Genomic DNA, 20,985 nt, shown 5'->3' on the forward strand with positions numbered 1-20,985 from the left:
TTGGGTTATGAATTGCAATTCTGTGCTTTTTAATTGGGGCATTGTGATTTTAGTGTTCTTGAAGGATTTGCATTGTGATTTTGGGATTCACTACAATAATTGATTGGTATTACTAATGAGTTTATGCATTCAAATGCCAAGAAACTCAAAATGAGATGATTGAAGTGTGTATAAGAATGGTTTCATATACAACAAGCTGATAATGAATGACATTTTTAAATCCTACAACCATCATAATCCATATTGCCTGATACCCAGGTTGGTGTTCAGTGTTGAATGAATGTGATGAAACAATATAATGTAGTTTTGCTTAGATTTGTTTCATGCATTTGTGAACTCTATTTATGAATTGTCACATTTAAGGTGTACTCTAATTATGAATTGTCACTGACAAAAAACATATTATTGAATTTTTGGTTTTAGAAACATGTTTTTTGAGATTTGTTTGTTTGATTGATTACATAATTGTATACATACACCTTTTTTGACTTTGAAAAAGCTTTTTTTTTCACAATAAGGCATTTATATTCCTTAAAAAGTATGGAGAGGAGAGTAGAGATACACTATTACATAATGCATATGCACGTGTGAAACAATGATGTACTTTAAGAGGCACACTTGTTCATACATTGTGTGCATCCGCATAGGGCCGTTATAAGTATTCTTCGATTTCCATAATAGTGGTGTTAATCTATGTTCAATTCTAATTATGGTTTTGGTTGTGAAGCTAGATTTAAATGTGAATCTGGTGTCGACTTTATGGGTTTTGATGATAATAAATACATTAAGAGTACTAATGGTGTATTTAAGTGTACAACATCTTTAATGAGTTTTTCTGTTCTTAATTGGTATGCAAAGATAGAATGCTACATATGATCAAGTAGAAGCTCTACTAAATAGCTATATATGCTTCAATGTGAATTTACACCACCATCATCTTTTCTCCAACTAAAGAAGTTCAAAGAAATCAAGCATCAAAGTTGTTTAAGAACTTGAAAGGCTTGGAGCTAGTGAAGATTGATCTACTACAACAATTCATTAAAGAGTCAAGATTTATACATCAAGTTGTATTTATTTGTTTTTTATCTTTTCTAGAAATGATGTAAATTAGTTGCATGATATACTTTATAGACGTTGAACAAGATTGGACTCTCTTAGATATCATGATCTTTTTAGGTTTGATTCCTTGGCTTTCTTGAGCATGAACAAGTGTTTGGGCTATTTATTAGGCAAATTAGACTTGACAGTGAGAAGTAGTCAACTAAGATAAATGCATTGTCTAACTATGATAACCGAGGCATCCAAATTGCCCAACTTGAGATGTATCGACTACTTAGTAAACATGTGTTAACTACACGTACTGATTGAATTCACAAGCTTACCAGTTGACTGTTAAGGAGGAACCAGTCAACTAAAGAAGAAAAAGAAATTTCTCCCTTTGCGTTGTAGTTGGCAATCAGAGCAGTGTAGTCGTCCACCACAGAAAATTTTACCATTTGTAGGCTCCAACGACTATTATTAAATATGGAAATCTTCTCTAGCGGTTCTCATTATTATTACTGTACTTAATTGTTGACTGCCACTCCTACAACTCCTACTACTATCTTGTTATAGCTATAGGTTTCTTAGTTCAGTAGTTTGTTTGCTTCAAATGTATCATCTTGAATAACTGTTGAACCTAATTGACAAAGCCTTCAATATTTTGCTGCACGTTATATGTTGTAAAGCTTAGATTCAATCTGAGGCGAAGGATCCTAAGCTTGATTGTCCAGAGTCCATGAATTCAGATTGAATTCCAACATAATTAGAGTTTTTAAAGCTCTACCCAATTCACCCTTTCTTGGGTAAGGCCATCGGTCCCAACATCTAGGTGGGGATCCTACTACAATTTTCACAATAGAATTTGCAAAAATTTGTGTAGAAATTATATGCAACATCATGCGGTGGTTGAATTATGACCATTGATGCTTAATTTTTAATGTAATGATGTTGACTTGATTGGGTGTGATCAAGAGACTTCATATATATGTTTAACATTTATTAACTATTAGCTAATTGTGAATAGTCACTTCATTTAAATTCGTGACTATACAGAGAGCCTCTTCAAATAGACTTGAAACTTTCCATGTGATTTTTCAAAATTAGTAAAATGACTATAAGTCAAGCCGTTTTTACACATGGTTTATTACATAGAATTTTTGTCTCTCCAAATGTTTCATATTGTTGTTTTTACACATGATTTTTCAATTTTTGGTTATGGTTTATCATCCGAGGCTCTATTGTATCTTAGAAACAAAATTGCCTACAATCAAACGATAAGCTAAGTCAATTAAGTGGGGACAAATAACATTTCCAGCAATGTTTTGATCTTGTTATTTAATATTAGGTTCAATGAATCACATAATTTTTACACTATTTTTTTTGTTTTAAATACCATTATTTTGATGGTTACAAAATCATGTATTGTTTTTTGAAACAAAACCAACTTGTTTCTCTTTGAAAACATAAGTCTGTTTAAAAACATGTCTTTTTCCCTGCTAATGTGGCAAGTTCAAAAACAAATGAAAACAAAAGCATTCATGTTGTAGAAAACCTCCTCAAGGCTCAGTTTGGAAAGAGTACAAGTACAAATATGTACAGTGCAAATACATAGAAAAATAATACAAAATACAAAGTTTTGTATTCTATATATTTGTATTTATACTCCTTCCAAATTGCCTAATGTTTTAAATACTAATAAGCATTGTATTGGTTTTAAAGCTGGTGTGGTATTAGGGGTGCAACTTGAACGGGCCCAACCTGAGCTTGAGCAGGCCCAGCCCACAATTTTACACAAGGTGGGCTTAAATTTTCGGTCCTTCGGCTGGGCCTGGTTCCAAAAGTTCAGACTCTTAAATTTTTTAGGCTAAGTTTGGGCCTAGCCTGAGACTGGCCTGAGACTAATTAGACCTTATCCCAACCCAATTATATACATGTATATATGTGCATAAGTAGATGCATATTTGCATACATGTATATGTGCATGCATACATGTATGCATGTATATGTGCATAAGTAGATGCATATTTGCATGCATACATGCACATATTTTAGCCCTTGGTTGCCCAAACCTGGCCTGAGACTAATTAGACCTTATCCCAACCCAATTATATACATGTATATGTGCATAAGTAGATGCATATTAACATGCACATATTTTTAATAAACTATACATATATGCATACATGCATGCATATACACACATGTATATCAATTTTTAGTGTGGGCTAATTGACCAATCTTAACCTGACCCGGGTTCAATCCCAACTCAAATTCATCAATTTTAGTGTGGGCTGAGTTCAGGCTGAATAATTGGAACTTGACCTCGAGCACAGGCTTTAGACCCAATTCTTAGGGTTGGACTTGGGTTGAGCTAAAACCTGACCTAGCCCACCCGACTTGCACCTCTAGGTGGTATGCGTGGAACGCCCCAACTTTTGAGTCATCACGCCTATACTTTTTGGTAGGCTCATTTATCATTGAATTTGATTTTTTGAATTTCGATATTTCTTGTCTAACCAATTTGAATTTTAGTTGTTCATTTGGTCTAATTATGGTGCATTTTAAATATTTTCTCCATGAATCAAATTTTAAGCAATCATGTTAAAATTTCTCTAGATCTCTTTACTTTTCTTTGGCTCACGTTTCACAAAGAAGGGATGAGAAGAACTTTCAAAATGAAAGCCAACTGAACACCAAACCAAACTGGGAAAGAGGTTACTGAAATAAATTAAAAAGTGCTCAAGGGTTTCATCATTTTGTTCACACACCCGACACTAAATGCCATTAAGCCCATTCAAAGCTTATAAATAAGACGCCTATTCAAAGGCCATTTAAAGCATTATATATATATATATATATATTAATTATTAAAAACACTTCTATAGTCCTTTTTTAAAGTTGTCTATAAAATTATATTATATGTATTCTACATCCATCCTAATATTTTTTTTGAAGGCTAAAGGAGGGCTACAATTGAATCAAGTTTTAATCGAATAGTTTGGGCTTGAGTTTAATTAGGCTCGGTTCAAGTTAGAATTGATTTTAAATTTCAAGACAAGCTTGATTAGTTATTCAAACATGATTTCAACTAATAAAAAATTTGGCTCAAAAGCTCATGAATCTGGCTAAATGAGAATACACACACATATATATACCTTTTCGAGCTTAATAATATTTTAGTTAAACAGAGCCAAGACATAGAGAAATTTGACTCAGCTTGGCATGACTGCACCTCTAGGCCAAAGGCTGGAAAATTCATTCAATAACCAAATTTTAATGAAATTTGATGAAATTTCAATCACATAATATTTAATTTAATGCTTATTAAGACATCTAAATAAATAACAATAGTTCTAAATTTTAACGTTTCTAATCACTTTTTTTAATGAAATTTCTCTTGTCGACATAATATCATCGACTACAAAATTAAAAATAAAGAAAATAATCAATTTATCACTAAATGTAGTTTTCTTAAATATTAATGATATGCAAAATAAAAATATTTTAAATGTTGATGAGATTTATTTTGGTTTTGTAAAATGTAAAGTATACATGCATGTTTTAATTCTTTTACGAAATTCCAAGTGTTACTTAAGTAGGTCCACTGATAATACCACGATAGCTAAGATGGTCATTCCATGTGCCACAGAATATGGAGGTTCAGGACCGAAAGGCTCTCTGTGGTAAGACCAATGGACTTCATGGCTTATGTGTGCACCTTGCTCTATCGCCATGTAATGTGTAACATGTAATGCATGGGAGTGCAAGTAGGTGGTTTATTTGTGTTTCAGATAAGTAAAATAGGAAATAAAATGCTATGGTCTTAACATATATGCAAATAATGAAAGTAGAAGGGTTATTTGTTTGGGAGTGAGCTAAGAAGAAAGATGATATATATGGTCTTGCCTTTATATGAGATAGAATTGAGATAGGAGGAAGGTAATGCAGTAGTGCAAATTTAGGCTCAGTTTGGAAGGAGTACAAATTGTACAAATAATGTATTTGTACTCCTTCCAAACTGAGCCTTAGCATCAATCTATGAGATGAAAATTTTACACCACTAGTTAGTACAAATCTATACTATATATAAAAGTCTTGATGTAGAGTGGAAACTTGTTTTGGACTAAAATAACTCTATATTTCTTTGTGTGAGAAAGTGTATAAAAGTCATTTTATTACAATTTTAATGACAGCTTTAATGGATACTAAAATGCCTATATTCGTGTATTTAATCAATCTCTAATTGTAAGGGTTGAAAGTGTAACTTCAATTATTAATTTCCACATCATTTAATCCCCTCTCATTGAGTCTTGTATTTAAGGTATTAACTCCCATTTTCTCTTATTAAATCTTATATTTAAGTTACTTTACACTAATAAATGCTATTGATTAGATCTATGCCAATATAGTTAATAATATAAACTCATATATTTTAAAAATGACTAAAAAACAAAACCATTCTTTATCCAAGTGGTGGTTAAACTATTCAACAATCATAATCAAATTGATCAATCTAAGAAGTCATAGTTAGGTAATAAAATTTTTAAAATAGAAGTAAATATATAAAATTATAAAAATGAAGAAAAAATAGACATATGATATTTTTATTAATCAAATTAAAAATAAGTGTAATAAACAAGAATTATTTTTATCAATACTAAAAATAATGAAGTCATAGTTAGGTAATAAAATTTTTAAAATAGAAGTAAATATATAAAATTACAAAAATGAAGAAAAAATAGACACATTTATGATATTTTTATTAATCAAATTAAAAAATAAGTGTAATAAACAAGAATTATTTTTATTGATACTGAAAATGAAATACATAATTTAGAACTGACCAAAAATGAAAATATTTTACTATTTGGCAAAGACCAATAGTTCAAGTTTTGGGTCAAATGTGTTAACATTTAATGTCATATATAAATAATAAAAATTAATATAATATAAAAAAACAAAAAATGAAAAAATTACATAAATTTTACAAAACAAATTAATGTAGATGTATAATATCATATAATTATAATATTATACAAAAAGTAAGTGTAACTTATCAAGATTATTTTTACACACAAAAACACAAATATATATATAGAAAAAATTGAACGCATATAATTCTATAATTACACTACTATTAAAAAATATGTATAAGATTGTGGAATTTTCTTTTGACTAAAATACTCATTTTTGAACGTACTCCATATTTAATTGTGAGGTTTAAATTGTACATTAAACTACTACTTCTCACCTCATTTAATTATCTCTATTTAAATCTTACATTTCTTTGATAAATGAACAAAAAAACATACACCAAGAAGATAAAACATTACAAAAATAAGAACCTAACCAAATAGGTAGGCCTGTTAATGATACTTGAAGCTTCACAACTCGATCTGATTATCACATATTTGGATGAAGTGTTTATATAATTTGCAACATATGACTAATACCAAAAAACAAAAAAAAATGCATATTTATAAAAATTTTTGGATACATTATTACTATCATTATCATAATCTAGAATTGCCATGTGCAAAGTATGTGCATGCTTACTAACGAGACAAAAAGTACAAATTTTATCAGGTAGGAGTGCAAATCATAATCACAAACAAGTAGGTGCAAAACTGAATTCAGTGCAAAATTTGCATTTAATTAAGATTTACACCACAATCAAACGCAGCCTTAAGATTTAATTTGTATTCAGATCATTTGCATCCATGCATATTTGAAGCATTTGGCAATATGTATCCTAAAATCAACTTACCAATACACTTCATTGTGATACCAATGTTTCGAACCTTGGTCACAATTCATGTATGTGTGTTTGTGAAAAGTAGTGATAAAAGGAAGAGATCGTAAGAGATTTACAATCTCTAGTAAATAGTTTGAAAGAGTTTCACTTGTTTTGTTTGATACTTCTTGTTATAGTTCTAGTTCGTTGGGAGAGAAGGCAACAGGGTTGTCCATAAGCAATCAAGTTTGATGAGGGGTGATTTGGCCCGACCTAATGAGTAAGGGATACGTAGATGCGACCTGTCAGCCAGATGACAGGTCAACGTGTGGTGCCACGATAGCAAATCGTAGGACATCGGGAACCAGAGCACTTCGAAACTGGGGCACCTTGGTACCCACGCGCGCCAAGGTGGCACATAATCGAACCTAGAAGTTTGCCAGTCATCTCCAAACTTCTTGGAATCACGCCATGTAACTATAGGCCTTATCCTCATCCCACCCGAATCGGAAGGAAACGGTGAGCCTTAATAATTGGTATGTCACCCACCTCCAAAGTGGAATGGATCCCTACGTTACGAGCTGAAGATTCTAAGAGCATTTCGTGAGACCCACAGCGTCCTAGCTATATAAGGGCATCAACCCCCAAGACTCAACTACGCGCGATTATTTGCTCACTAGTATTCTAGCACTCAAGCTTTCAACTCGTAACCATAATACAGTACTGACTTAAGCATCGAAGCGACCTCACCGAGTTAGACGCCCCGAGTTCTCTAATCCTCTGTCTTGCAGCTTGGTCTAGCTCGCCACACGACTAAGGTCTAGGTCATCTTCCATCTAGGAGCTTCCAGATCGCGCACAATCAATTGGCGCCATCTGTGGGAAACAATCAAAAGGTCAGCACTACATTTCATCAATGGCTTCTTCCAGCAACACTGGTAAGGGCATTGACATGAATGTCACTGGGGGACAGCATCACCAAACGTCACTCCCTCAAGGCCTCTCAATGACTATTGGGCAGTTTACTATTCCCCTAACTGCTTCAGGGATCCCCTCTCCATCAGTGCTTCAGACAACTCAGCAAATGAATGTCTCGTTGCCCCAAGTGAACACCACCTTTTCAGAGCCTTTGGTGATTCCTCCTGGGGTTGGACATTCTCAGTTTGGCGACCTGATTCAGAGTGTCAGGACAATGCAGATCCAGATGCAGCAGATCCACCAATTTCAGTAGTTCTAATAGTATTATTTTTACCAACAATACCAATAGCAATTCCCACCACTGTAGCCAAGCCAACAGCAGATTCCACCCCAGCATACAAGATAGTACCAAGGATAGAACCAGAACCAAAACCAGCACAGGGCCAATCAGAATGTCCACCGATCTCCCCATTGGGGTGAAGGTACCTCGCAGGTATCGGTCCCTCCTAGGGGTCGGACCCCACCTCGGGGTAGGATGGACAAATAGCACACCTCCCAGCCTCTCAAAGGGGGAACCTGAAGGATAGGCCTGAAGTCAGCCAGCCCGAGAAGGCTAGTCAGCAACAACATTCACGGTCGGAGAACAATGGATCACGATGCGATGATCGTTAGCTTGGGGCCCGAGGTGCGGGCTCAAGACAAGACCCCTTGGCCGCAACTGTCAACACTAGTCTCGAGCCCAAGAAGAAGCAGTAGAAAGGAACATTGATCCACCTCACGACAGTGTTCAGGAGCGAGAGCGGACTAGAATTGAAGTGCTTGACCATATAGAAGTCAACAGCACAAACGTTGAGCCAGTAAAGAAGCAACAGCGGTAGTGTCTCAAGACTTGTTGTTCCTCAGCCAGGAATAGCCTGCCAGCGAAGAATAACTAACCGTTGGAACAAAGCAAGGAAAGGGAAGAGGTAAGTTCGGTAGCTATAAGAATGCCCCGGCTCTATTGAGTCGACCATCCCCCTATCACCCTAGCTACTAGCGGTTCCAATGCCGAAGGTTTTCAAGGTACCTCCGCTGGACAAGTACGATGGATCCTACGACCCCAGCGATCATGTAGACATGTTCTAGTCTCAAATGCATCTCGCCGAGGCAGACGAAGCATGCATGTGTATAGCTTTTTCCACCACTTTCAAAGGATTGGCCCAGGCTTGGTATAGGAACCTCGCGCCAGGCTCCATCAGAAGTTGGGGACAGTTCGTGGACATGTTCACAACCCACTTCATCACTAATAAGAACTGTCCAAAGTCACAAGAGAGCCTTCTGAACATGATGCAAAGAGAAGGCGAGTCGATCCGGAGCTACATCAAACACTTCAATGAAACGTGCTTATAGATATTGGAGCTCGACCCAGTAGTACGCCTCACTGCAGCTCGAAAAGGAGTTACACACAAGGATTTCAAGTGGAATGTCGAAGTGAATCGACCGAAGACCATTACAGAGTTTCTCGTGTTAGCCGAGAGATTCACAAGCACCAAAGAAGAGCTCAGTCAAAAATCGAAAAACCAACAAGGCAAGAAGAGAAAGAGAAGAAGAAGGTATGAACAGCAAACACAAAAGGAAGAAGAGCAAGTCACCAAGGAGAAGAAGTAAGCCACCTCGCTCGAGGAGTAACTCCCCCTCTTGAAGCTACAGGTCAGGTCAGCGATCCAAGACCCCTCCTCTAGAAAGAACCAACTACACCCCCCTCAATGCAAAGCAAGGAGAGATCTTGATGACAATTAAGGATGACTCCTTTGTCAAATGGCCACCCGAACTATGTGGAGACCCAACGACCAGAAACCCGAATGTGTACTCTGTCACTTTCATCGGGACCATGGCCACAACACAGAGAACTACTAGAACCTTCACGACGAAATCGAAGAGCTCATTCGCCATGGATACCTGAAGAACTACATCTTGCGTGAAGAGAAAGGACAGGGAGACTGGAAAGGAAATCAAAGGAGAGACACTCCAAAGTCAAGCAAATAGAATGAGCAACCACCTCGGCAACTACCAGAAGAAAAATCGATCCGTGGGTGATCAACATGATCATCAATGGGTCCATTGTAGCGAGGTGCACTTCAGCAGCGGGGAAGACCTCAGTCAGAGAACTGGAGCATGAAGCAGAAAATCCACTAAAATGAGCTTGGGTAGAAGAGCTCATTTACTTCACCGAGGACAATGCACGTGGGATACAATATCCTTATGATGATACCCTTGTTGTGAAGCTCATCATCAACGACTTCGAAGTGAAGCGAATCTTGGTGGACTCAGGCAGTTCGGCTGACATCCTATTCAGAGGAACCTTCGACAGGCTATAGCTACAACAAAGCGAATTGAAACCGGCAGATGCGCCCTTGGTGGGGGTTCAACGGTGAAGAAGTTAGATCTCTTGGTCGGGTCACAGTACCAGTTGAGGCAGGCACATGGCCAAACATCATGCAATTCGAGCACACCTTTCTGGTGGTCGCGACTCCATGCCCCTACAATGCGATCATAGGTCGGTCCATCACGCACGTCTTACGTGCAATAGTATCAATGCACTATCTAGCAATGAAGTTCTCAACAGATTATGGAGTAGGAGTTGTGCGGGGCGATCATCTCGAGTCGTGTAAGTGCTACGTGGCTGCCTTGAAAGGAAAGACAAAACTGGTGGAAAACGTCGAGCTAGAGCAACCAGCGGACTACACCAAGGAGCGAGCAACCCCGATGGAGGAGACAATCCACATATCGGTTTCCAAGACCGAGCTGACTAAGACTCCAGATCGGTACCCTAATAAGTGAACCACTTCGAACACAACTAGTAAGTTTCCTACTTAATAATTTAGATGTTTTTTCCTGTTCTGTGGCAGAAATGCCCGACATTGACCCTAATGTGATTACTCACAAATTAAATGTGGACCCTTTAGTCAGGCCAATTAGACAAAGAAAACGCAACCTTGCCCTGGAGCAGTGGAGGGTAGTCGATGATGAGGTCGAGAAGCTCCTCGCCACAGACTTCGTCAGGGAGCTCCATTACCCAAGCTGGGTCGCCAACCCCGTGCTGGTGAAGAAGGCCAACGGTAAGTGGCGCATGTGCGTCGACTACACCGACCTAAACAGAGTCTGATCAAAGGATTGCTTCCCCCTTCCCAGAATAGACCACCTGGTAGACGTGACCTCAGGGTATGAGTTGCTGAACTTCATGGATGCCTACTCTGGCTATAACCAGATTAGGATGGGCATAGCCAATCAGGAAAAGACTGCCTTTGTAACTGAGCTCGGGTTGTACTTTTATAAAGTCATGCCCTTTGGTTTAAAGAATGCTGAAGCAACTTTCCAGTGACTTGTAAATAAAATTTTTGAGCCTTTGATTGGTAATAAAATAGAGTGCTATGTTGAAGACATGGTCGTGAAGACCCAGTTCTTTAATTGATGATTTAAATACGGTTTTTCAAATTCAAGGAAATTTAATGTGAAACTTAACCCAAACAAGTGTGTCTTCAGGGTCATGTTGGGCAAGTTCCTCGGTTACATAGTAAACCGACCTGGCATCGAAGCCAACCCAGATAAAATTAAGGCCATTTTAGATATAAGACCCCCCCAAAAAATAAAGGAGGTTCAAAGACTCACTGGCCGGGTAACCACTCTCAGCCGGTTTATGTCTAAATCGGCGGGTCGGTGCCTGCCTTTCTTTAAGGCAATAAAAAAGAATGAAGACTTTGCATGGACCGAAGAGTGTCAGCTCGTATTTGATGAGCTGAAAAAGTACCTAAGTACCGCCTCAATTTTGACCCAACCTGAAGAAGGAGACGAACTAAAGTTGTACCTCTCCGCAAGTGACGAGGTGGTCAGCTCGGTACTAATCAGAGAAGTACATTGGGTTCAACGACCAATCTACTACGTAAGTAAAGTTTTGTAGGACGCGAAAACCAGATATCCCAACATTGAGAAACTAGCGTATGCGCTAGTAGTAGCATCCCGGAAACTACGTCCATACTTCCATGCCCACACCATTGTCATCCTCACCAACAAACCTCTGAGGCACATTTTGCTTAAGCCCGAGGTGTTAGGGAGGCTGACGAAATGGTCCATTGAGTTGAGCGAATACGACATCCGGTTCGAGCCACGTCTAGCGATCAAAGCTCAAGTCTTGGCGGACTTTGTAGCAGAGTGTACGTTCATCACGCTGGCCCCTGAACTGATTGAGCCCGCTAACACGTCAGAGGCGTCAACCAGCGCGGCACCGGTCCCAGTCAGGGTAGGACCAACTTGAGATGAGGAGCCATGGATCCTCCACGTAGACAGCTTGTCTAACTAGCGAGGAAGTGGTGTTGGACTGATACTGTACGGCCCGAGCGAGGTAAAGTTGGAGTATGCACTCTAGTTCGGATTCAAGGCATCAAAAAATGAGGTGAAGTATGAGGCACTAATTCTCGGGCTAAACTTAGCGAAGGAAATGGGTGTCAAACACCTCGTCGTGTGCAACGACTCTCAGTTTGTAGTAAACTAAGTCAACGGTGACTACGAAGTTCGCGATTCAATCATGGTAGCTTACCTGGCCAAGGTCAGAGAAATCCTACCAGGCTTTCGTTCTTGCTTCATCAGGCAGATACTAAGGTTCGAGAACACTAAGGCCGATGCCCTATTACGCTTAGCAAGTACCAGCGACAACACAATGCGAATTGTATATATAGAAGGCCTGCCTCGGCCCGGCATCCTTAGGGGGCAGAAGATATCGCTCCCATGTTGCAAGTGGAACCGAGCTGCATTGACCTGCTTGTTGATTATCTGCTCCACGGGACCCTACCAGTAGAACGCAATGCAACTCGAAGGGTAGAGTGTCAACTAGCTCGGTACGTCCTTGTAGACGAACGGTTGTATAGGAGGTCCTTCACGCTCCCCTACATACCTTTAGAAGCCAAACTAGTACTTCGCGACATCCATGAAGGACTATGCAGAGGACACTTGGGGGGCAAAGCACTCGCCCAAAAAACACTAAGGCAAGGTTACTACTAGCTTACTATGAAGGCGAACGCACTCGAGTTCGTCAAGAAATGCGGTAAATGTCAGAGGCACACTAACATCCTTCATCAACCTGCTACTGATCTGAAGTACCTAACCAGCCCGTGGCCCTTCGCGCAATGGGGGATCGACATCCTTGGTCCATTTCCACCAGCAACCAGGTAGAGGAAATTCTTGGTCATAGCAGTAGACTTCTTCGCAAAGCGGGTGGAGGCCAAACCATTGGTGAACATTACAGCTCGAAACGTGCAAAACTTCTTCCGGAAGAACATTGTGTGCAGTTTCGGACTACCCAAGGTGTTGATATCGGACAACAGAAAGCAGTTCAAAGACATCAAATTCCAAAATTGGTGTGCCGAGATAGGGATTCAACAAAATTTCCCTTCGGTGGGACAACCACAAGGGAATGGATAGGTTGAAGAGACGAATAGGGCTATCCTCCGTGGACTGAAAGCTCGCCTGGCGTGAGCTAAAGGGTTGTGGGTGGACGAGTTGCCCAGTGTCCTTTGGACCTATAGGACGACCATCAAGACTTCGACCAATGAAATGCCCTTCAACCTCACGTATGGAACAGAGGTCGTGATTTCGGCAGAGATCGAAGTACCAACGTTGCGGCTTGAAGCATACAATGAAAAGGCAAACAACGATGAGCTTCAGACTAACTTGGATCTAATCGAAGAAGTATGAGACCTGGCTTATATCCGGATTGCAACTTACCAACAGTGAGTAGCTCAGTACTACAATGCTCGGGTTAAGAAACAGCAGTTTCGAGTCGGTGACTTGGTGCTCCGCAAAGTAATGGTACCTGAGCCTGGCGTGGGTTAACTCGGACCAAATTGGGAAGGTCCATACCGAGTGAGACGAGTGTTTGAAAAAGGCACTGAAGGGATGAGAAATCCATCCTATGGACGCCCAAAGATTGCGGAATAAGGGGCGAATTTCAAAAATTTTTCTCTCCCTTCAACTGGGAATCGTATTCCCTATTTAGAAAATCATATTTTCAAGGATCAATCTTGAACCATAAACTGAACCAGATCTGAACCAAAAGGAGTGGGAGAGGATTATACCTGATACGGAGAAATACTTTCTCCCAATGGAGGTGTTCACGCCCAAGGAAGGATCCAAAATCTGCTCCCACTGAAGATGGCGCAGTGAAGGATGGAGCAGAATCAGCAATGTTCTTCAAAAGAACTTGACCCTTCACAAGAATCAACTGGACGACTTGAGTACAGCTCCAACCAATCTTTTCCCTAAAAGATTGAAATCAAGATCCAATCTTGATTGCTCCCAAGAACTGGAGATCGAACTGAAGGAATGGCAAAAGCAGGAAGGTGGCGGCAGGAGAGAATTCGCAGTATACAGGAAATCTCTCAATCTCTCTTTCTTCAAAGAGAAGAATGCTATGGATGTTGTTGTGTAGTAGGCTGCCGCCCCCTTCCCCTTTTATAATCTCAAAAGGGATCAGCTCCTAATCAGATTAGGAGCTGCTAATCCAAATCATATTTGGGTTAGAAGTCCCTTAGTGATAAGGGATAACCCTTATCTTATCTGCAGATAAGATCAGCTGTTTCCTAATCTAATTAGGAGGTTTCCAGATCTAAATCCCATTTAGATCTTGGACTCTCTGAGTGGATAGGGTCTAAGCCCAATCCTTTCAGCTGACCCTCTTTTGAATTCGCCCCCTTTAAATGACTGATCAAATCAGCCCAGTTCGAAATGGGCTTAAGGCCCATTTAAGGTTATGTACTCAAAAGGCTTCCAAATTGCTGCCCAGTTGGGCTTCCTTGTATGGCGTGGGACCCAAGCATTGATCTACACATCAGCCACATGGGTTCGGCCCAGCCTTTGTTACAAGGCCTAGCCGAATACATTGTTAATGATAGTGCACCCCCTGAAACCCATCAAATGGGCTCTATGGGCCCAACACTTACACTAAGTGGTCCCTGGGCCAAGCCACCTTGTAACACCCAGGGACTGTGGGCAGATGCAAGATTAGCCCATCAGGTATTATCCTCAATGGTCTTACACTTAACCTCTCAGCTCATAATGATCATACACTGCCCGACAAGAGAGGACCTCTCCCTCGGCTGCAAGGAACAGTGTTGCACTCTCCACTTATATGGATCCCGGGAATTAAAACCTTCTTGCAAACATTTTAGAAACCATATATATACTTTTATATCTTATATAAAATATATTTTGCAAAACAAATCTCAACGGTTGAAATCGGCTGCCGACAGTCTTGGTTTCCATCAGTGAGAGTGCATCCCCGATCATTACCTTTGTCCGACAAAGGGGCTGATCCTGTCACTATGATCACCCACTCAGATGAATTCTCGGACTGTCCCAACATACCCAGGTTTTGACCCCCGCTAAGGATCTCACTGATTGGTACATCAAAGACAGCCCAATCCGACACCTAGTGTAGTATCATAATCGAGTCTAGGGGTCGGGTGTAACTTTCCTGTTTTGCCCATCAATCTCCAAGGTCCAGGGCAATACTAGAAATCTGGTCCAGTTCAAAGATTCAATTAATCCTACACTGTATGTGCCTAGGGTCTCACCCTGGCTGCTGAGACAGGCCACCCCAACCGACTTGGTGGCACCACAGTGTCAGCCTTGTCAGGATAGGTCTCCCCAGACCGACCCACTGGCTGTGAACATTCTAAACTAACACGAGTCTCATTAAGTGTCCAGTTTAAGGGTATTACACAGAAACATACCAAGGGAACATGAATCAAATATGTATCTTTATTCATTTACAATAAACTCATAAAGTACATCATTCTGATTGAAGCTAAGGGCATACAAAATTGTCTAACAGGCACATACGACCTCGAGACTATGGAAGGAAAACAAGTACCTCGAGCTTGGAACATTGATAACTTGAGGAGATATTATCTATGAGCTCACGATTCCAAATCCAATACAACCAAAAAATTTACTGTCCATAAGACCACCGAGCTGGAGAGAGGACTATAAGTCACTGCCAGAGCCTAAGGGCTATGGTGTCGAGCTGGCAAAAGACCTCAGCACAATATAAGACCCAGTCGCCTCTTTGGCATGGGCAAATAAGTCCTAGTCACCTCTTTGGCATAGGCGTGTTGAGACCCAGTCGCCTCTCCGATATGGGCAACCTAAGACCTAATCGCTTCGACATAGGCAACCAAAAACCCAGTTGCTTCAGCATGGATAAATAAAGTAGCCCGTGCACAGACAGGTCGAGCATATACCCTACAGTGTCTGTTCACTTCGACATACAACAAAATCGGGTTATTCCTACTCGGGCCTAGATCGTCAGATCGATACTTTGGGAGTAATCTATACTTAGAAAATTTTGCACAACAAAGAGTTTTGAAACTATTGCATTGCATTAATAAAGTGAAGTTTGAAGTACATGACAAAAAAAAAGAAAGAAGAGACTACAACTACTCAATTGAGCTCGGAGGCTCTGGACATCTAGTATGTATGGGGGTCCAAGAAAAGAGGCAGACGGTTATCAGTCGACGTGGGGCTCCTCGTCCCCAACAGTAGCACCAACAGGTAAGTCAGTCTCCATGTGATCCTCAACAGCACTGTCTCCATTCCCCTTCTCTATTGTCTCGTCACCGAGGAGGTCGTCGTCGCTCTCCTCTTCGGCGTCTGGGTCTTTGGCAGCCGACGCGGCCATCTCCTTGGTGACCCTGAACGTTGTGATAGCACTGAGGTCGAGCTTGAGGAATTCGCACCGAATCAACCACCTACTAAGTTTGAAGCCCTTGCGATAGCCCATTGTGCCGATCTCGATCAACAATTTGTTCTGCTCCTCCGAAGACTTGTATTCCTCGATGACCTTGACCTTGGCCTCCTTCAGCGCTTCGATGAAAATATTTGTGTGCTCCTTCACGAGCTCCTCGAGGTTCTCCTTTTCCCTCTAAAGGGCCTCCCTCTCCTCCTTGAGCCTTTTCTTCTCCTCCCTTAGTAGCACAATCAGCTCCTTTTGAGCTCGTGCATCCTTCTCCAGCTTATAAATCTTGCCACGAGCTAAGTCCAGTTCACGCTAAGGGTTTTGGGAGGTTTCTTCAGCCTGGAGGGCTCGCTTCAGCTGCACTTCGGATTGATAAGAAAGAGCATGATTGTGGAGTTCACCTGCCAAAGAAGAAACAAAATCTAAGTACCGAAGGAGAGCAACAAAGAGTACAATCCAAGGATCAGATACGTACCACCATGCAATGAGTCGCCGCTCTGGCCCCGAGCTGAGCCACTGGTAGATCGGCCCAATGCGTGACCTCGGAAAAAACCGCATCCTTACTCTTGAAGAGACCAAACTTTGGAGTCAAAATGCTCTGAGCTACCCGGGATGTGCCATCTCTCGAAGGGGTGGGTGCTTGAGTGGGCTAGGGCTCGGACACCGGGACCTCCTCGGGTAGGTGAGACGGAGAAGCCCTACCTTGGTCTTCCTTGACCAAGTCGATAACCGCAGGGTGCTCAGCAACCAGAGGATGCTCGGGGGCGGCAGTGTTGACACTAGAAGTGGTGGCGGCCTCATGGAGACGTGCCTTCTTGGAGGCCTTCCTCTTCTTCCCCTTCTTCATGCTTCCAAAGAGCTCGATAGTAGGGATATCAACCATGGCTCCTGCAAAAAGTAACGAACAAGTTAAATCACAAGATCAAGAAAAACCATGAAAACAAGCACGACAATCATGATGGCGACCTACCAGGAGGACTAGCCCAGCTTGTATGAGCTTCTCTTTGGTCACGAAGTTTTCGAACTTCAGCCCGAGTTGCGCCCAAGATTGGACTTCCTCTTGTGTTTGTTTGTCCAACCTGATGTCGGGGTTCTAAATGGCATGCCTCCAATGAGTTGGAAACGGCCACCCTGCAGTGTTACAAACTTTGAAGTAGTGCCTCTTCTTGGTCGGGACTTTGTTTGGGAGGTCGTGCAAGATTTTGTAGCTAGGATGGGGAGACATGACTTCGCTTATGCTCCGGGAGAACACAGGCGGAATTCTTTTTAATGGAGCAAATCGAAGAAAAGATGTCGAGGTTGAAAGGCCGGTTATAGTCGTGGAAAAGGGAGATGGTACCTATAATGTTACAAATCGAGTTGGGATGGAGTTGATCTATAGTGATGTCAAAAAATTTGACGACCTCAATGATGAAAGGGTGAAGTGGGAATCGCAGCCCGGCTACGAGCTGCTCCTTGAACACCACAATCTCGTCATGATAGTGATCCCAAGGAAAACTACCTAAAGGAATGTTGTATACAAGGCTATCTGGTCCCCGAGCTCGATGCGAAGTGGAGGCCCCCTTGCCGGAATGCTTGCGCTCCTGCCGAGGTAAGTCCACCTTGGATGGGTTGGAGTCCAAACCCCACGTTGAGGCATTCACCCCGACTGAGTGTGACTCTACAGCCTGCGCTGAGTGCCCACCTTAGCTTCGGCAGACTCTTCACTCCTGTCAAAAAGACTACCTAAGCTGACGCTAGACATACCAAAATAGAGGAACAAGACAAGGAAACAGAAACAAAGAGAGATGAACTCACCAAGAAGACCGAAGAAAGCGAAAGACCTCGGATGCAAAAGGCAACTAACGCCGACCTGGAAGATTGAAGCGCGACCTCAACAAACTCGAGCACGCAATATGTGGTGAGAAAAAGGGGTCCCCTCTGGCCCTTATTTATAGCCACCACGACCAGAACTCAACGGTTGAGATCTATGTGATCCGATGGCTCCCATGAAAACCGGTTGCATGCTACCCGAGGTCGAAATCGGTTGAGCACGTGTTTTGACGTCCGCGAAGTTTATAAATAGCGTGACGTCTGCGCATACCCGGTATGCAATTTGGGTATTCCCTAGTCGAGCCAACGGGCTATGCAGGTCCGACAGAAGAGCCACCTCCCGAACCGCCTGAAATTCGTGCTAAACCCACTTGGGCTTGCCATGAACTCCCTGCACCGAGTCGGGACCCCTAGCACGAGGAGTGGGGGGTAATTGATGAGGGATGATTTGGCCCGACCTAATGAGTAAGGGACATGTGGATGTAGCCTGCTAGTCAGACGACAGATCAGCATGTGGTGCCACGACAGCTGATTGCAAGACCTCAAGAACCAGAGCACTTCGAAACCGGGGCACCTCGGTATCCACGCGCGCCGAGGTGCCACATAATCGAACCTAGAAGTTCGCTAGTCATCTTCAAACTTCTTGGAATCACACCGCGTAACTGTAGGCCTTATCCTCATCTCGCACGAATCGGAAGGAAATGGTGAGCCTTATTAATTGGTACGTTACCTACCTTCCAAAGCAGAACGGATCCCTACGTCACGAGCCGGAGATTCCGAGAGCGTTTCGCAAGACCCACGACATCCCAGCTATATAAGGGCATCAACCCCCAAGACTCAGGTACGCGGGATTATTTGCTAACTAGTATTCTAGCACTGAAGCTTTTAGCTCGCAACCATTATACAATATTGACTTAAGCTTCTGAGCGACCTTGTCGGGTTTGCCGCCCTGGGTTCTCTAATCCTCTGTCTTGCAGCTTGGTCCAGCTCGCCATGCGACTAAGGTCCAGGTCATCTTCCAGCTAGGAGCTTCCAGATCGCACATAATCAAAGTTCATACAAGCTAGGCTTTATTGGTGACATGAATATATAGTAGCAAGGTTCAAAATATTCATATGCTAGTAGAGGTGTATCGGGCAATATCGGTTATTTTTTTTAGTTTTTTTTTCAAATCCGATTCAAAGGGGCCAGTTTAAGGTTCATCCACCCCCTAAGCCGGTCAAAACCCCGATACACCCTCTGTAGGGGTGTATTGGAAAGCTCCCAATACGATATATATCAGCCAATACGGGCTGATACGTGTCAATTTTTTGAACCTTAGATAGCAGAATTTTTCAACCTCCATTATTGTGGTTTTTTAATTTCCTGAGTACAGTATTTCCAACATGATGTGAAACTATACATCTCATACAATCTTAAATTCGTACTTTTATAGTGGTTCTCAATCTCATGATGAAATGTACAATGTCAAATCATATTGAAAGCGCGTATTTTGTTAGAAACATATTGGGACTCATATACTGTACCAGTCCCAAACTGATCAATCAGTTTATAACTTTATGTTTCGATAATATAACCTTAGTAAAATTGATTATATTGATAAAACAAGTATTTTGACCAAAATTATTTTATATACAATCTATAAAATTTGTCCATTTGAATATAACCTATAATAAAAATTTCAAATAAACTGAGCGGCCTTTATATATTATTAACAATATAATTGGTTTGGGTCTGAATCGATTTAGAATAACAATAACCAATTCCAACCCAATTATTAATCAGGACAAACTCTCAAAACTAAAACTGATATAATCGGTTTGGTTGGTTCAGGTAGACCCGGACCATTAATATCTCTGTTGAAAGCATGGTGTTAAAAAATGATTTGAAAATGGAATCATTTTGATCATCGGTTTCTGGGTCAACGGTTTGACTGTTCGATTCGAATGGATGGTCCGCTCTGACAATAAAAATTAAAAATAATTAAAAAATAAAAAACAGTCAAAACCGTTGAACAGGTCAATAGTTTGACCGCCCAAGTCAACAGATCATTGCCCGATTCAACGGTTTTGACCAGGGACCGGATTTGGGATAAAACAGAACCGGTTGCCTAAACAGATCCCAAGCTGAACGGCCTGACTGTCTAGGTCAACGACGGTTCAAAAACCATAGTTCAAAGCTTATGTTACACATCTCTAATAATTTTCACTTCCCATATTTTATTTTTCGTCATTGGATTTGAGAGGCCATTATTTAGTTTGATTAGCTTCAGGCGGTTTGTCAATCTACATCATCATGCCATTCCTATTGGGCCCCACTTAGTTAATAGGGGTTCTCTTTCAAACACCTGACTAGCCTCATACTTATTACAAGGGGTATCTATGGTGACAGACAACGTCCAATTTGGGGGGTGTTCCATGTTGTGGACAAATTAAGCCTTAGATGGTTTGTTATGGTCCATACAAAACCCTTATTGGCCTTCCTTCTTAATTTGAGGCTATAGAATGGACCGATCCACACTATCTGTAAAATTTCATCCACATTTGAATATTATGGATCATTTCAACCAAGATATGTATTTAAAACATGCAATAAATGACCAATATTTGTTTGTCCACAGGCATCCACACCATTTACATCACAGTGACGAGTACTTACAAAAATCAACCACACCACGATAGCTAGGGCCCAATGAATCAATCCACACCATCTAA

The sequence above is a fragment of the Nelumbo nucifera genome, chromosome 1 (genome assembly GCF_055504915.1).
Source record: "Nelumbo nucifera cultivar China Antique chromosome 1, China Antique-T2T, whole genome shotgun sequence".
NCBI lineage: Eukaryota > Viridiplantae > Streptophyta > Magnoliopsida > Proteales > Nelumbonaceae > Nelumbo > Nelumbo nucifera.